This window comes from Neovison vison, chromosome 12 (genome assembly GCF_020171115.1).
Source record: "Neovison vison isolate M4711 chromosome 12, ASM_NN_V1, whole genome shotgun sequence".
NCBI classification, from domain to species: Eukaryota; Metazoa; Chordata; class Mammalia; order Carnivora; family Mustelidae; genus Neogale; species Neogale vison.
Window position 1 is genome coordinate 76005560 of NC_058102.1, and position 19353 is coordinate 76024912.

Consider the following 19353-nt stretch of genomic DNA (forward strand, 5'->3'; position numbering starts at 1 on the left):
GTTCTTCCCCACTGCTAACTGTGTCTAAGGTGGTGTACACAAATTACCTTTATTATTTCTGCGATAAGACACTGCTTTTGTGGTTTATCCAAGCTTAAAGGCGGGAGCAAAGATTGTATTTGTGTTTGATGCTAAGACAAACATCAAGGGTCTGAGGAGGAAAAGATTTTATTTATAGATTATTCTGATCCTGTATTTGTCTATGACTAGTCACCATTTAAGTCCAAAAGATTACATATGAATGTGGTGTTATAATTCTTTTTCAGTAATATTCTTTCCTCAAGAAAATTCTGATTAGGTTATCTTCTGTTATAACTCCAACTTAAAATTCATGCCTCAAAATTTGCAATCAAGGAATTTTACTCAGAACCTGGCAACCCCAGTACATGAATGTGCAATGATCTCATTTGATTATCCATCTTTTCAATAGAGATTAACAAATTTTCATGTGTTATTATCATATTAATTCCATCTGCTCAGTATAACCTTTGTACTTTTCTTAGTATTGGTTATAAGAACCATTCAGAAGTTCCCTATTTACCAAGAAAATCTATGTGGGAGATATCTGGCATCTTTTTTTGCATGTGTGTAGAATCTGATGAAAATAAATAACCTGTTACTCAGGAAACAATAAAAGCTTAAAATATTCTGGCTTCTAGATGTGTTTATTTCCCTTTGCGAGAATTTGTCAAAAATCCTCTTCTAGCCATTTGTTTTTCCCAAATGAGGACCGTAGGAATACTTGGTGTTGACTTAATTATGAGTTTGGTCACATTGATCCATACTTAATATTTTGAACCGCACATTCCATAACGGCCATAATTCAGTCATTTGGCTCTTAGGACAGCCCACTGAAGAGGTTGTGAACTTCATGCCATAAAAGGGTTAAGAAGTATGGATGACAGCTTATCTTTCTATGGAGGGAAAAATATCTATTCACATGCTGGCTTTTCCTGCCTTGCCTCTTTCCTCCTCCACCAAGGCAGCTTAAGAAGTTTGTCTCAGCCCACTCAGCTACTCTTAAGCAGAATGGTACGGGACACCAGCTGCTGCACTTGTGCAATAGTCAACATGGGGAATGTGCAAGGGAAATCTAAAGGGCTGGGCAATGGGGAGAAGAGGAAAGGGGCAGCTGAACAAAGCCCAGAACCACTCTTGCCTCATGCTGATATTTTGGAGTTAAAGAGAGGGGAGAATTCAACAGGTTGTAACCCAGGTCAGCTGTGGGGAGTGATGAAATTAGTTTCTAAGGAAATACTATTGTGAATTAGACATTATACCTTTTAGGACCACCTGGATGGTTCAGTAGGTTAAACGTCTGACTTCAGCTCAGGTCATGGTGTCCTGAGATCTTGGTGTCCTGGGATCAAGCCCTGCATCAGGCTTTGAGCTCAGCAGAGAGTCTGCTTCTCCCTGCCCCCCTGCTCATGCTCTCTCTCCTTCTATCTTTGTTTATCTCTCAAATAAATACATAAAATTTTTTAATATATATTTTATTAATTTATTTGACTGAGAGAGAGAAATCACAAGCAGGCAGAGAGGCAGGCAGAGAGAGGGGGAAGCAGGCTCCCCACTGAGCAGAGAGCCCGATGCGGGGCTCGATCCCAGGACCCCGAGATCATGACCTGAGCCGAAGGCAGAGGCTTAACCCACTGAGCCACCCAGGCGCCCCCATAAAATCTTTTTTAAAAAAAGAAATTATACCTTTTAATAGTGCTTAAAAACAGAAGTATTTTAGAATTTGTTTGGAACTGGGGAGACACTTCTTCAAAGAAGACATACAAATGGCTGACAGACACATGAAAAAGTGTTCATCATCATTAGCCATCAGGGAAATTCGAGTCAAAACCACATTGAGATACCACCTTACACCAGTCAGAATGGCAAAAATCAACAAGGCAAGAAACAACAAATATTGGAGAAGTCTTGGAGAAAGGGGAACCATCTTACACTGCTGGTGGGAATGCAAGCTGGTGCAGCCACTTTGGAAAACAGTGTGGAGGTTCCTCAAAAAATTAAAAATTAAAAACCCAGCAATTGCACTACTGGATATTTAGTCCAAAGATACATATATAGCAGAAGAAAAGGGCCATATGCACCTCAATGTTCATAGCAGCAATGTCCACAACAGCCAAAATGTGGAAAGAGCCAAGATGCCCTTCAACAGACAAATGGATAAAGAAGATGTGGTCCATATGCACAATGGAATATTATACAACTATCATAAAGGATGAATATCCAACTTTTGCATCAGCTTGGATGGGACTGGAGATTATTCTGAGTGAAATAAGTCAAACCAGAGAAAGTCAATTATCATATGGTTTCACTTATTGTGGAGCATAAGGAATAGCATGGAGGACAACATTAGAATGGAAAAATGAAGGGGGAGAAATTGGAGTGGGAGATGAACCGTGACAGACTACAGACTCTGGGAAACAAATGGAGAGTTTTAGAAGGGAGGGCAGTGGGGAAATGGGTGAGCCTGATCATGGGTATCAATGAGGGCATGGATTGCATGGAGCACTGGGTGTTATATGCACATAATGAATCATGGAACACTACATCAAAAACTGTAGTGTACTGTTTTTGTGTAGTTGTACTGTAGACGTACTGTATGGTGATTAATGTAACACAATTTAAAAAAAAGAACTGGTCAGTGGATTAGATTTATAGATTAGTAGGTTACAATTCAATTTGCAAAAGGATACTTGATTTCTTTGATTCTAACAATCTTAGGCTGCTTTTACAGGAGTACAGGGCAGCTTTCTCCTCTCTGGTCCTCCACCCTATAATTTCTAGTTGCCTTCGCCTCCTGCTCCACACTGGGTCTCTTGACTGTAGAGTAAGCTGGGCTGTGCCTCAGTCCCCTGAGCCATGGCCTGGCAACTCTGGCCTGGCAGGAAGCTGGAGCACTCCTATGTCTCACTCCTTTGTTTCCCATCTCTCAGGTATCAGCGTCCTGTACTGTTTTGTGTCTACTACCTGAATGCCATTGTTTCACATATTTTGACTTTCTTTTCTTCAGTTATTCAAGAGCAGGGGCTGGAGGAGTAAATCCAGTGGTCCCGCATGTCCAACACCCAATCTTCTTTTTTATTTACCTTTAGTAGAGAGGAATGCCTTCAATGCTATTTTAATCTTTACAATTTAATTGTTCTTATCAGTTTAATCTTTACAATTTAAAGATTTTTTTTTAAAGATTTTATTTATTTGACAGAGAGAGATTACAAGTAGGCAGAGAGGCAGGCAGGCAGAGAGAGAGGAGGAAGCGGGCTCCCTGCTGAGCAGAGAGCCCGATGCGGGAGTCGATCCCAGGACCCTGAGATCATGACCTGAGCTGAAGGCAGCAGCTTAACCCACTGAGCCACCCAGGCGCCCTACAATTTAAAGATTTAATTGGGACATCTGGATGGCTCAGTTGGTTAAGAGTCTGCCTTTAGTTCAGGTCATGATCTCCAGGTTCTGGGATCAAGTCCCAGATCGGGCTCCTTGCTCAGCGGGGAGTCTGCCCCTCTCTGCCTGCTGCTCCCCCCTGCTTGTGCTTTCTCTCTCTCTCTCTCTCTGGTAAACAAATAAATTAAATATTTAAAAAATAATAAAATAAAATAAAATTTAAAGATTTTAAAATTACCTCCTTAGAGGCAACATTTACGAGGATCAAGACAGACTCGTTGCTTCATTCATAGGCTTGCTCTATGCCGTGATGCTTCATCAGGACGCCACTTTAAGCATAGCAAGATGGCACCTTTGGGTAAATCCCTAAATTCTATTTTGCCATACTTTGTTTTCTGTTTTTTGTTTTTTTTTTAAGATTTTATTTATTTATTTGACAGACAGAGATCACAAGTAGGCAGAGAGGCAGGCAGAGAGAGGGAGGAAGCAGGTTCCCTGCTGAGCAGAGAGCCTAATGCAGGGCTCGAGCCCACGACCCTGAGATTATGACCTGGGCTGAAGACAGAGGCTTTAACCCACTGAGCCACCCAGGCGCCCCTGTACTATGTTTTCAATGGTCATACCCACATTATCTTTCTTAAAGAATCCACAAGTTGAAAGTACACAATATTTATTCAGCTACCCAAGACCTATCACTGAATATCTGCATTTGTGTGTTTCTGTGTGGGAGGGGAAGTGGATGTATGTTCCTATCTCTACACCCCCACATACACACAAAGACACACACATACTTCTACATCCTAGAACCATGAGCAAAACATGCACTATTTTGTGGTGTTTGTCCAGCTACAGTAATTTCTTTGCCTATCTTCATTTGTGGGATGTTGGTTCTGGTCCACATCTTGGTTCTCGATGATCTTTCATCATGCTCAGCTTCACAGTGAGTTTTGCAGCCAAGGAATTTAACTCATCAACTCTTAAGTCAGTTAGTGTTTTTTCCATTTCATTGTAAATAATGTATAACTTTCTTTTCATCTGACTTAAAACCATTTTTCTGAGTCATCCTGAACTCCCTCATTTCCTTCCCTCATTTCCTTGTTCTTCCTTACGTCAAGACTCCTTCCTTCCTTATAGAAAGATTTCCAACATTTTCTACTTCAAAAGTGTTTTCTGTCTTCCTGTGTCCCCTCCAAATTCCTTCCTTAGGTGTCATAAAATCGCTTAACTTCTTCATGTGAAACGTTCTGAAATTCTTCTGATGTACAAGATCTTTTACCATCCAGAGAAGCCACTTATTTTAACATGAGTTCCCACAAATGCCATTATGTTTACCCAAAAAATGTGATCTGTACTATCCTGCTATACAAGATAAGCAGTTCATTTCATAGATGTTTCTTCAGTGTTTGGGATCCTTTCTGCCTGCAAGTCTGTAAATCGCCTGCAAATCCATCTATAAAATGTCTGAGGATGTGGGATGTGCTACTGACATTATTACGTCTGCCTGGCTCTGAACACTTTACTACCAGATATAAGAAAGCACTTAAAGAGTAAAACAGTAAAGGCCTTGATGATAACAACTCATTCACAGTTGGGTTTTCTCTTGTACATAATTAACATCTCAAGAAAGGATCTATTTTAACACATACAAAATTCTCTCAGAAGGGAAAAAAAAAAAAAGACAGATGGAATGGGGAACGCGAATGGAAAAATGTGATGGTACAATGAACACCCCAGCATGCATTTTACATAATTTACACAAATCTGTTCCAATTTGTGAGCCAGAATAAAAATAGCACAATTTGTCAAATAAAAGTTAAAACTTTGTTGAAAATTATAAGCCTTGATTTATACATCACATTGTTAGATTGGCCATTATTAAGCATACCATAAGGGCAGCAATCTAAGTATAAACATGCCCTCTTTCACAGCTGCACAATTGTCTTAATTGGCACTAATTTCCCTCCAATTGCAGTATCATTTGTTTTCCTTGGTTTGGAAAAGCAGAGTGAGTTCACTTTCTGTATCAATACACCAAGGAAAATAAGCAGAGGGCCTTGTTTTGCTTGCAAATAAGGGAAATTCATTCATAATCAATATATGAAATACATTTTGTGATATGGCCTCCATCTTGCTCACTTTGTTACATACAATGGGGCTGGGAGAAGACTTAGGTAATATTATTTTGATATATACTTTGTTTGAATTCGTATTTTCTGTGGGTTAAGACTAGGCAGTAAGTAGCCTTCAGAAATATTTGAAAATAAATCAATCCCACATTTCCTATGTGTGGTTAAGCTCGACAGCCATAATATCTCCATGGAACTTTGTTTTTGTTGAACACTGTTCACTTCTATTAAAATAAATATATTGGTATTATATACCATGTAGCACCCAAAAGCCAAACAAACCGTATAGGCTTTATTTGTTGGATGCTGCATGGAGGCTTTTATGACTTAGTCCTAAGTGATCTCAGGTTTTAAAAAATTCAGGGAGATTGGTTTAAGAAACTGTCAGAACAGCTCACTTTTAAAAGATGATATTCAACTGATTCATCTCAATACATTTTAAAATCATTCTCTTTATAAAGTCACATTTGCTTTGGAAAGTGCAATGTGAGGGAACTTTGATAATTCTCAAAGAGCTAAGAATTCAGTGGTGTTGTCTGAAAGATCCTTACAGCAGAAGAGGCTCATTCAAGAAGACAGTCATGGAGCAACGTTTTGATGGGATATGGCATACAGCCACGTGGTATGGTTTGTCTCTCTTGAAGAGAAACATCTAGTTTATTCTGTTCTTTAAAAGGTCCTCCTGGAAATTTCAGATGTCTCTGAAATATCCAGTTTATGGATAAGATGTTCTTTAACATGGAGAAATATTTGATGCCTTTTCCTTTGGTCATCAGAACACAGTTTTACAAAATCCCCCTGTTTCTCCTCATCTGCAGGAGTCCCCTGATAGGGGCTTTGGGAAATTTTATTCTGTCCCAGGGTTGTCTGGACCTGTCTCAGTCCCAGCGTTGGGACCTTCAAAGAGTTTGGCAAGATGCTCTTTTCCAGTGGCCTGGTCCAGGCTTCTTGAAGAGAATGTAAATGTATTAGACTAGAGACCCAAGAGATGTCTTTCCCCCTCATGTCTCTAGCCATTAGCACAATTCTTGCCATAACAGCTCTCAGAAATAAATAAGTCTATTTATCCCATGCTGATAATTCTAGGAGTCACAAACTGTGAGTATCATTAAGCATACGCATACCATACTTATTATATCTCTGTTATCCTGGTTCAAACATAAATTTAATACTGAAATAATCTGGATTCCAATACAAGTTTCATTATAATAGTGTAAACAGCTGGAAGCTCTTGACATTAAAAAGATAATTATATTTCCATAATTGTCTTACACTGTGTACAAGCTTAAGATAACCGGCCACTTTGTTACCAGTGCCATATTGGTGTCACAGCAACTTTGGAGGAAGTTATAATGAATGGGAAACTGAAATGGTGATGACCTGAAGAGATAATTTAACAGTGACTACAGTGACTCCTGCTGGGAAGTTTATGCCAAATTTCTGGCAAATATGTGAATTCTTATAAACGCCATATGTTTTTCATAAAATAAAATTATTTTTAATAGTTTTTTAAAGACTTCAAAAAATTTTTTTAATTTCAAGTAAGCTCCATACTCAATGTGGGGCTTGAACTCATGACCCCAGGACTGAGAGTTGCATGGTCTCCTGACTGAGCCAGCCAGGTATCCCTAAACTTTATTATTTTATAAAAATTTTACAGAAAAGCAAGTCTTTACAGAAAAGTCTCAGTGATAGTACAAGAGAGTTACCATATTCTATGCATCCAGTTTCTCCTATTCTTAGCATTTTTTGTTACCATGGTGCATTTGTCATAATTAATGAACCAATACTAATACATTGTTATTAACTAAAATCAAGTGCTTTATCAGGTTTTGTTAAATTTCCCCTAACAAAGCTTTTCTTTCTTCTGCATTTTTAAATTTTTTTATTTAAATTCAATTTAATTAACATATACTGTAGTATTAGTTTCAGAGGTAGAATTCAATGACTCATCAGTTACATATAACACCCAGTGTTCATTACTTCGGGTGCCCTCCTTAATGCCCACCGCTCAGTTACCCCCCATCCTCCCACCAACTTCCCCTCCAGCAACCCTCAGTTTGTTCCCTATAGTTAGGAGTCTCTTATGATTTGCCTCCTTCTCTGTTTTTGTCTTATTTTATTTTTTCCTTCCCTTTCCCTATGTTCACCTGTTTTATTTCCTGAATTCCAGATATGAGTGAAATCTATGGTATTTGTCTTTTTCTGACTCACTTATTTCACTTATCATAATGCCTTCTAGTTCCACTTATATCGTAAATGGCAAGATTTCATTCTTTTTGACGGCTGAGTAATATTCCATTAGTATAAATATCTTCTTTATCTACCCATCTGTTGATGGACATCTGGGTTCTTTCTATACTTTGGCAATTGTGGACATTGCTGCTATAAGCACTTTCTATACTTTGGCAATTGTGGACATTGCTGCTATAAGGTGCCTGTGCCCCTTGGAATCACTATGTTTGTATCCTTCAGATAAATACCTGGTAGTGTAATTGCTGAGTCACAGGGTAGCTCTATTTTCAACTTTTTGAGGAACTTCCAAACTGTTTTCCATATACATATATATATATATAAAATTATAAATATATAAGCATATTATATATAAAATTATAAATACATATGTGTATTATATATAATGCTATACTATAATATATATACTATATATGTACTATAATATATACGATAATAATACTATAATGGAATATTACACAGCCATCAAAAAGAACAATGTGGCTAGAGCTAGAGTGTGCAATGCTAAGTGAAATAAGTTAATCAGAAAAAGACAAATAGCATATGATTTAACTCGTATGTGGAATTTAAGAAACAAAACAGATGAACATGGGGGAAAGAAGAGAGAAGCAAACCATAGGATAGGCTCTTAACTATAGAGAACAAACAAAGTTGATGGAGGGAGGTGGGTAGGGATGGGCTAAATGGCTGATAGGGATTAAGGAGAGCACTTGTGATGAGTATCACTAAATCCTATACTGGAAGCTAATATTATACTGTATGTTAACTAACTACAATTTAAATTTAAAAATTAATACATACACACCAGTTGCACCAGTTTGCATTCCAACAACAGTGGAATAGGGTTCCACTTTTTCTGCATCTTTACCAACATCTGTTCTTTCCTAACTTGATAATTTTAGCCATTCTGACTGGTGTGCAGTGGTATCTCATTGTGGTTTGATTTGTATTGCCCTAATGCCGAGTGATGTTGAACCTTTTTTCATGTGTCTGTTGGTCATTTGGATGTCTTTAGAGAAATGTCTGTTCATATCTCTGGCCCTTTCATGATTGGATTTTTTGTTTTTGGGTGTTGAGTTTGATAAGTTCTTTACAAATTTTTAGATACTAGCCCTTTATCTGATAAGACATTTGCAAATATCTTCTCCCATTCTGTTGGCTGTCTTTTGGTTTTATAGACTGTTTCCCTTGCTTCCCAAAAGCTTTTTATCTTTATGAAGTCCCAATAGTTCATTTGTGCTTTTGTTTCCCTTCCCTTTTGTTTCCCTCTGGGATATGCCCAGCAAGAAGTTGTTGTCCCCAAGGTCACAGAGGATGCTGCCTGTATTCTCCTCTAGGATTTTGATGTATTCCTATCTCACATTTAGGGCTATCATCCATTTTCAGTTTATTTTTGTGTATGGTATAAGGAAATGGTCCAGTTTCATCCTTCTGTATGTGGCTGTCCAATTTTCCCAACACCATTTGTTGAAGAGACTGTCTTTTTCCATTGGACATTCTTTCCCGCTTTGTCAAAGATTAGTTGACCATAGAGCTGAGGGTCCATTTCTGGGCTCTCTATTCTGTTCCAGTGATCTAAGTGTCAAGACACCAGAGTGTCTTGATGATGACAGCTTTGTAATAGAACTTGAAGTCTGGCATTGTGATGCCACCAGTTTTGGTTTTCTTTTCTGTTCGAACATATCACATTACATTTATCTTTATTGTTTCTGTAAGGTCCTCTGGACTGTGTAATTTCTCACACTTTTCTTAATTTTAATGATCTTGACAGTTTTGAAGAGTACTGGTCAGGTATTTTGTAGAATATCAATTTGGGTTTGTCTGATGTTTACCTCAGAGTTAGACTGGGATTACAGGTTTCCAGGAGGAAGATCACAAAGGGTAAAGTGTCATTTTCAACACAACATACCTGAAGAATATACAACATCACTTATCACTAATGATGTTAACCTCGATCACCTGGTTGAGGTGATCTGTCAGGTCTCTTCTCTATACTTCAGTGTTTGTTTTTTTTTTTTTTTTAACTTTCCTCCTTTTTCTTAATATATTCTGGAAGGAAGTCACTAGGCAGAGTCTACAGTTGAAAGGGAAGTTCTTCATAAACTGCCTCGAATTCTCTCTGAAAGATTGTCTTTCTTTTGTATCAGTGTAGACCCATAGATATTTATTTTATACTTAAGGTTAAAATCCAATACTGTGTTACTAATTTTATTGCTCATATTGTTACAGGCTTGGACTTTGGAAGCTTTTTTAAGTTGGCACCAAGTCCCTTTGACATGCTGTCATCTTTTTTTTTTTCCTTTTTTCAGAACTTCCTTACTTACTGGTACCACATAATGCTCCAGATTCATCTTGTATATTTCCTGTCACAGCCCTAGAAACAGCCATTTCTCCAAGGATGCCTGTTTCCATTTATTGAGGGATGCTATTAAAAACCAAGATTTGAATCTTGGCCATATATATTCACTGACTGAAGGACATCTTGGTTGCTTCTAGTTTTTGGTGATGATAATAAAACCATTATAAACATTTGCATGCAGGTTTTTATTGGACAGAAATTCAACTCAGTTGAGTAAATAACTGGGGGCATAATTTCTGGGTCATATGGGAAGTCTACATTTTAGCTCTATTGAAATTACTAAACTAGCTTTCAAAGTGACTTTACCATTTTGAATTCTTGAATTATATATAGTTCTTGGTGCTCTGCATCTTCATCAGTACTTGGTTTCCCCAGTTTCTAGAAGATTTTAGCCTTTCTGATAGGTATGTAGTGACTTGTATGGATTTGTTTTTTACTCAGTCTTAAGAGTAAACAGAGAAAGCATCTAAATACAGATTTTAGACATCATCAAATCAGTGCCTATGGTCTCTTTTTAAATAGTACATTAAAAAAACCCAAATGCATATACACAACACATCCGTGACCAGTATTTACTTGATGCTGGCCATATGAAGTTAATTTCAAGAAATTTCTCTCACTGCCAAATTCCTAATCCCTTCTCTCTCCAACAATTCCTCCAGGTCAATAGGAACTCTGACCTATGGACCCTATCCATGTTTTTTTTCCATACCTCACATCCTGCATGTCCTCATTTCTTTCCTTATTAAGCTCAGATTCCATGATCCATCATTATAATCATTTTCTATCATTCTTTATTTCTTTGTCCTCTTTCACTCCTTTTTTATTCCCTTGGCAAAATTCCCACTTCAGTTAAATTCTACTCTCCTACCAGTTCCTATCTGCATGCAAGCAGCTAGATTTTAATAGAGAATTCACAAACCACACTAACAAAGTTAGACACTGGTCTAACTTTCCATGAGATCTTCGCGCTCAGCAGCAATCCTGTTATACCTCCTTCATAAATTTACCTTTCCACTCCCTCCCACCTTCTCTCTTCTCAAAATTTCAACACCTTTTTCCCTATTCTGTTCTCAGCTGATGGCGTTGTCTCTTACTTAAGAAAATTGAAGCCATTAAAAAATAACTTCCAGGGCACCTGGGTGGCTCAGTGAGTTAAGCCCCTGCCTTCGGCTCAGGTCATGATCTCAGGGTCCTGGGATCGAGTCCCGCATCAGGCTCTCTGCTCAGCAGGGAGCCTGCTTCCATCTCTCTCTCTCTCTCTCTCTCTCTGCCTGCCTCTCCATCTACTTGTGATCTCTCTCTATCAAATAAATAAATAAATAAATCTTAAAAAAAAAAAAAACTTCCACATATTTCCACCACTGAATCCACAAATCAGCCCATATCTCCACCAACACACATGCTATCTTTCATCCTATGGAAATGAATAAACTCTCTGTGTCCTATCCAATGCCAAATCATCCATTGGTCACTAGATTCCAGTCCTGAAGTTTTTCCCTCTATTATCTTTGTTTTCAATTTTTATCTATCATATCATTTCTCTCATCATCCATGCTAGAAACAACTCTGTACCTACATTACCTCTAGTCACTGCCTTATATTTGCTGCCCCTTACAACTATGCGCATATGAAAATTTGTCTATACTTAATCCTCCTTCCCCTTCTCTCTTAGGCTAACTCTAGCCCACAGAATCCCCTCTTGTCATATTCACCACCAACATCCACTTTGACCAACCCAATAGTTGTTACTCAGTGCCCATTTACTTTTCTCAGTGCCCATTTACTTGACCTCAATACCCTAGTCATTACTGAGTAATAACCTTGATGAAGTAGATAGTTATTCCACTGCTTTGAAAAGCTGAATAAACAGTTTCTTGAAATTACCTTCTAACAGTAAATCTTTGCTCAGAGACTCCTTTAGGTCACAAAAAAAACAAAAATTGTACTGTATTATTTTACCCCAAGAAAAACTTCAAGTAATCTAAAATACAAATTATATGTTCCCAAATTAAAAAGAAGGCAAAATTTTCTCCTGAAAAGTTAGAGTTTACAAAAATTTACCTTTTGCTAAAAACCTAGTTTCATTGGTTCACAAGGCTTCTGCTCAACTAGAAACTCCACAATGGATCTGTCAAAGGCTTGCTTTGAGGACCAGAAAACATAATCTTACTTTATCAACTCATCAATCCAACATATGTAAATCTTTATAAAGCGGATGGAGTTTTATCTAATAGTTTGTCTAGCTTCTATAAGAGACACTGTCAGAGAATTTGAGTAATACAGAAAACATACAAGATTGAAATATTTCGGGGTGCCTGGGTGGCTCAGTGGGTTAAGGCCTCTGCCTTCAGCTCAGGTCATGATCCCAGGGTCCTGGGATCAAGCCCCGCATCGGGCTCTCTGCTCAGCAGGGAGCCTGCTTTCTCCTCTCTCTCTCTCTCTGCCTGCCTCTCTGCCTACTTGTGATCTCTGTCTGTCAAATAAATAAATAAAATCTTTAAAAAAAAAAAGATTGAAATATTTCAATTATATTGCTATTTAATTACATTAACATTTTAATGTAATTAAACTACTAATTTAAACTACAATTAATTTAAGCTACAATTTCCATATTATTTATAATTGTTGTTAGGTTAGGTTGTTATTTCTTAAATTTTTTTAAATTTAAGAATTTTTAAAATTATATAAAAATTATATTAAAAATTATATAAAAATTATATAAAAATTTTAAATTTTTATATAAAATGGTCAGCTCCTGAAAAAGGGATGCAAATATCTATAAAGTGATTTTGTCTAACAGATGAGAAGGGAATTAAGTTAGCAAAAGTAAATCAATGTAAAATTTAGTTATAATTGCAGTCATCAGAATTAACTTATGATGTTATAGAGATAATTAAATGTTATCATGTGTTAAGCAATAATGTGAACATATTTACATGTAATAATGTGTAATATTCAAAAAGTAGGATAAATTGTGCTCGCTTCGGCAGCACATATACAAAAAGTAGGATAAATTACAGTTATTAAATGATTTGTAGACTCTAACAATATATGTTTATGGAGTCCTCCAATTAAACAACTTATTTTATTCAAAAGAGATCTTTGTATCCTACAGAATTTTATTGTGCTCTTCTCTTTCTTTTTCTTTTATTCAAGATCAACCATACACATACATGAAACCAAAGTTTGTGAAACAAATTCTCCAACAAAGATGTTTTTGTTTTCTTGACCCAATCAATCACTTTTAGTTTATCAGGGAATTATAAAAGAGAAAGAGTACATAGGTAAAAGGAAGGGTAGCTCAGGTTTCCTGCCCTTCTATTACTATCTATAAGGTCATTCTAAGGCATTACTTTTTCCTCTCTAATATCTGGATGATAATATTGACCATTCAGATCTATTCCCAAGGCTATGGTAAGAACCAAAGGGAGTCATGTTGTTATAGGTACTTTGTGAATTATAACACTTTGCAAAGAATTATTATTATGATTAAGATATCAAACAACTTACTCAACAACATTCCCCAAAGACAAAATTCATTCAATTAGAAAGGGGCATGTTTTGAATACATGATTATTCAAATGGCCTTGTTATCAATTATTTCATAATTTAGAAAAAGGAAACAAAAATTCAGTGTCTTGAGCTCTGTGTCACTGCTCTGCATTAGTATTAAAGACCATTATGCTGTACTATGTGATAAGGTATTAAACAGGCATAGAGAACCTCAGTGGCTCAGTCGGTTCAACATCCAACTCTTGACTTTGACTCAGGTCATGATCTCAGGGCTGTGATATTGAGCTCCATGTCCAGCTCCACACTGGCCATGGAGCCTGCTTAAGATTCTCTCTCCCTTTGCCCCTCCCTGCTCACACACACTCTTTCTTTCAAAGAGAAAGAAAGAAAAAGAAGGAAGAGAAAGAAGGAGAGAAAGAGAAAATGCAATGACTTTCAGAGGTTCTAATTTTCTAGATCCCTCCTCCTATTATAGAGCTTCAGTGTGTGTTCCATCTGCTATTAAATTCTTCAGGGCTAGGGACCAAATCTTATGTATAAGCATGTATTTACAGCAGATAGAAACCTTCAAGAGCTCATCAGGAGCTCAATAAGTAAATGTTTAATTTCCAAATGGAGCAGAGTAGAAGGAAAAGGACTATGAAATGTCAGGACTTTCAAAGTCAACACTCAGTTCTGTCAATTATGAAAGTACACGTCTTTGATAAGTAACTTCACTTTCTGGATGCTCAGTTTTCCTATCTGTTAAATGAAGGAATTGGAATAGAGTCCCTCCAAAAACTTCCACTTCCAATTTTCTATAAACTTTTATTCTCAGAGCGCCTGGATGGCTCAGTCATTTAAGCATCTGCCTTCAGCTCAGATCATGGTCCCAGAGTCCTGCAATTAAGCTCCACGTCAGGGTTCCTGCTTAGCAGAGAGCCTCTTTCTCCCTCTGTTCCTCACTCTGCTCATGTACTCTTTCTCTCTCAAATAAACAAATCTTAAAAAAATAAAAAAATAAAAACTTTTATTTTCATTTTTTAAAATTTAATTTTTTTTCAGTGTTCCAAAATTCATTGTTTATGCACCATACCCAGTGCTCCTTGCAATACGTGCCCTCCATAACACCCACCACCAAGCTTACCTCCCACAAATCCTCGGTTTGTTTCTCAGAGTCCACAGTCTCTCATGGTTTTCATTTATTTTATGCACCTATGTATCCTTCCTTTATGCTACATTTGCTAAGCAACACACCAACCTTGCATGACATCATCTGGGACATTCTGACATATGCACACTTTGATCTCAAAATATAACTCTATGCTAATTGTTCTTCCTTGAACTTCAGTATTATGCAATGTATTATTTTAGAAATGTGATCTGTGGTTTTTGTGAGGAAGAAACATTTAGGGAAAATTCAATTATTAGCACTTGAAACATAACAAAAAATTTTTTTGCCTTTTAATTCAATAATCATGTTTAAAACTTACCCTATTGGAACGATGTTATATTTTGTTACTTGAGATGTTTCTCCATTCATTAAAAATAACATCTGACTTTGAAGTGAAACCAAGGATCTGAATAGCACCATATGCCAAAGTAGCAATTTCATGGTAGCCATTTTTAATCACAGTTGCTTTTTGAACTTTCTGTTGTGGAGGAGAGAAAAGAGTTTTAAATTCCTGTTTTAATTATGACAATGCACAGTGCAATGTGGTTTGGAGAATTGCCAATGCTTTCCAGTCAAATGCTCTACCACTGAGCTATACCCCCTAGAATTGCCAATACTTTGAAATACTTCTTAAAGTCTCTTAGAACACATTTTTCTTCATAAAAATGAACTGTTATGTCACTGCAAATACTGACTAAACTGTAAGTTTAATATAATTATTGAATTTGCATCTGACATAGAGGTACTCTCCTCTTTCAACGAAATCTGCAAAAAAAGTACTAACGTTAGAAAATAAATGTCAACTTATTTTTTATTACTTTAAAAATTTTTTTTTTTACAATAATGGGATTCTTTTTTTTTTTTTAAGATTTTATTTATTTATTTGACAGAGAAAGATCACAAGTAGGCAGAGAGGCAGGCAGAGAGAGGAGGAAGCAGGCTCCCTGCTGAGCAGAGAGCCCGATGCAGGACTCGATCCCAGGACCCTGAGATCATGACCCGAGCCGAAGGCAGCGGCTTAACCCACTGAGCCACCCAGGCGCCCCTACTTTTAAAATTTTAATTCTGATCAACTAGGCCCCAAGTCCAGAAGATCTTGACTTAAGCCTTATACATGGAATCCTCTAAATGACCTAGTAATTACTGGCAAAAAAAAAAAAAAAATTGAATAATCAATCACTGGCTTCAAATTTTGTCATGTTACTCTTTGGAAAATAAAAAAAAAATAGTTAACCTGTTGAAGTGGGCCTCATCATCTTAACCCACTTTCCCCTCACTTTTCATCCTTATTTTATATTGGAAAACAGGGAGCAAGCAGCTTTCTTTTAGACATGTTTTCAACACTTTAAGTTAGTAAGGAAGGAGACAGCATGATAACATTTTAGACAACCTTCTCTCACATCTCTCTATTGTCCATATACACAAACACAAAACCACAGGCAGACATATCCATCTTTCTTCTTGGCTCCCAATAGTCTTTTGATTTCAATCCCTTTCTCTAAAATTCAAAAACAATCTTTCTCAACTGTTAGAAACTTAATCAATGTCTCTTGAGGTAATTCATTAGAAAAAAAAAAGAAAGAAAACAGAAAACTGAAAAAAGATGCAGAAGAATTCTGGTTATTATGGCAATAGAGGCATTGGCAGCTTCTATATCTTTTCTTAATTTCTACTACAGAAGCAATCAGCCATATTGTCTATATGTAAGATTAGAAGTGTATTTTCCTACTGACCTTCACATTTTCTTTTTCTACCTTTTCCTCTTCCTATTTTTTTTTTTAGTATATGTGCTGCTGAAGCGAGCACCCTTTTCCTCTTCCTTATGAAAATGATTCTCCTTCTTCCTTGTCCTTCTTTCAGGTGAAAAAGAGGCAAGGAAAGGAAGATGAATGTGAAGTCAACTAATAAGGAACAGAAAGAATGTTCTTAGCAGTAACCTCAGACGCATTATCACCTCTATGGTATAGTGTCCATTTCCTTGGAAATCCATTTCTCATTTTTAAAATATGGCTGCTTTGATGGGTCCTTTTAATAGCTACTTTTCTTAATATAGCAGTCATTTCTATTGTTCCAAGGAAAGCCTTTTCTATAGTTTGATCTATGAGATTAGATTGAAGGAGAAAATGGGGATAATAAGAGATAAATGAATAAACAGAAACCACTGATATTATGCCTTCACCAGCTAAGTCTTGACCTGTTTTCTCAGCTCAGGCTATACCTTTCCACTACTATACATTATTTTTCAAACTATGGTCCTCAGCAAAGAATCTCAGCAATTCTTCCTTCCCTCAGCCTAGCAGGTATGCCACCAGACAGAATCAAGTTCCCACAAATTTTCATTGAGGGAAAGTCTGATTGATTCATTAACTGATTGATCACTGATCAATCAATTGATTGATTCATTGATTCCTTAAGACTGGAATCTTCATTCCTTCCAAAGTGGGATTAATGAAAAAATTTTATTTTAGCATATGAATAAGACACTCTCTTGTCTCAAGTAAACAAACATAGTGGGTTTTTTGTTTTGTTTTATTTTTATGTTTTGTTTTCTTTTGTTTTTGGTAATATAGTGGTTTTTGTTAGCACTTTCCTGGCTATAATAGCCTCAGCTGTGTTGGTTGCTCAACCAAGAGGAGTGGCCAGATTTAAGGAAAATCTCAACTTTCTGGACAGTAATGTTGGGGGAAGCTGAATCTTGCCATCGTGTCCATTACTCATACTTACTTTGTTGGTCCAGGTCTCCAATCTTTAAGTAAATTCATTGGAATCCAGAACATTCCAACTGTTGTACATGTTGGTCCGCTTACCAGCAGAGTTACCATCATCCCAGGGAAAGACGCCAGATGTTTCTCCCTGTGCATCCAGAGCAGTTACAAGACCAAAGGATTCAGATGGCTGTAGAAAAAGAGTGAAAATTGTATTTTCAGAGTTAGAAGAACTTAACTCCAGCCATCTTATAGAACTACCTAGAAAAGTGGTGAGTCCTCTCAAACATTTTAATCAAATGTCTACTTAGTTTACTCAGCATAATTTTTCACTCAGCATAATCTCTTCCAGTCCCGTCCATGTTGCTACAAAAGTTGGGTATTCATCCTTTCTGATGGAGGCATAATACTCCATAGTGTATATGGACCACATCTTCCTTATCCAGGATCTATAATGAACTCCTCAAACTCAACACACACGAAACAGGCAAACACATCAAAAAATGGGCAGAAGATATGAACAGACACTTCTCCAATCAAGACATACAAAGGGCTATCAGACACATGAAAAAATGTTCATCATCATTAGCCCTCAGGGAGATTCAAATTAAAACCACATTGAGATATCACCTTACACCAGTTAGAATGGCCAAAATTAACAAAACAGGAAACAACATGTGTTGGAGAGGATGTGGAGAAAGGGGAACCCTCTTACACTGTTGGTGGGAATGCAAGTTGGTGCAGCCTCTTTGGAGAACAGTGTGGAGATTCCTCAAGAAATTAAAAATAGAGCTTCCCTATGACTCTGCAATTGCACTCCTGGGTATTTACCCGAAAGATACAGATGTCGTGAAAAGAAGGGCCATCTGTACCCCAATGTTTATAGCAGCAATGGCCACGGTCGCCAAACTATGGAAAGAACCAAGGTGCCCTTCAACGGATGAATGGTTACTTAGTTTACTCTTGAATACCTCCAGTAACAGAAACTTAAATCATTCTTAAGCAGACTATTTCTCTCTGAACTGCTCAATCAGGGGTGAAAAAAGTGATAGCAACAGCACAGATTCTCAAATGCCTTTCACTGGGGAAAAAAAAGCAAATGTTTTTATAATTAATAAAGTGATAAAATAGTTATTACACCATGCTAATTGAAGGTGCACCTACAGTCTCTTTAGCTTGTCTACAACAAAGAGAAAGTTACAACAAATTGTCAAAGTCATTGGATCTGGGAATGTGGGAACTGGTTTTAAAGTATGACCAATGGGATTCCAGGGAAATGAAGTTTGAAGAGTAATTTATAGAGTTTGCTTTGCTGGGAGTTGTATCTCAGGAACAAGCATCCCAGAATCCATATGCCCCAATTTTGTGATTCCACAATGAAGAAGAACTCAAAGATTGGATCCTCATCACTTAGTAAGAGAAAATTGCAAAATTTAAAAAAAAAAAAAAAGGACTACACAATGCAAGTGGAGAGATTGAGTTATGGTGAGAATTTCTTAACAGAAATATTTTGGTTTCATATGAAATATACATATTTCATGAATTTGGTAATTTTTTCCCATTGAGATGAAAAGTTAAGCATGAGACCTTCTCTTCCTTCTTGGCAATGAGCTATATAGTAACTTCAAATCCAAATGGGTCTATTATTCAAGTTAGTGCTTGGAAAATATGGATAGTATCTAGTTCAAACTATGGATAATACCTAGTTCAAAGGATCCTCAAGGACTTTTCCATATTTCAAGAATGTCTAGCCGAAACTTTTCTCTAATAATGATGTATATTTTTAGCTGATTTTACTTTCAATTAATGCTGATTAGAAGTTCTTATTTGCTATTATAAATCTTTGAT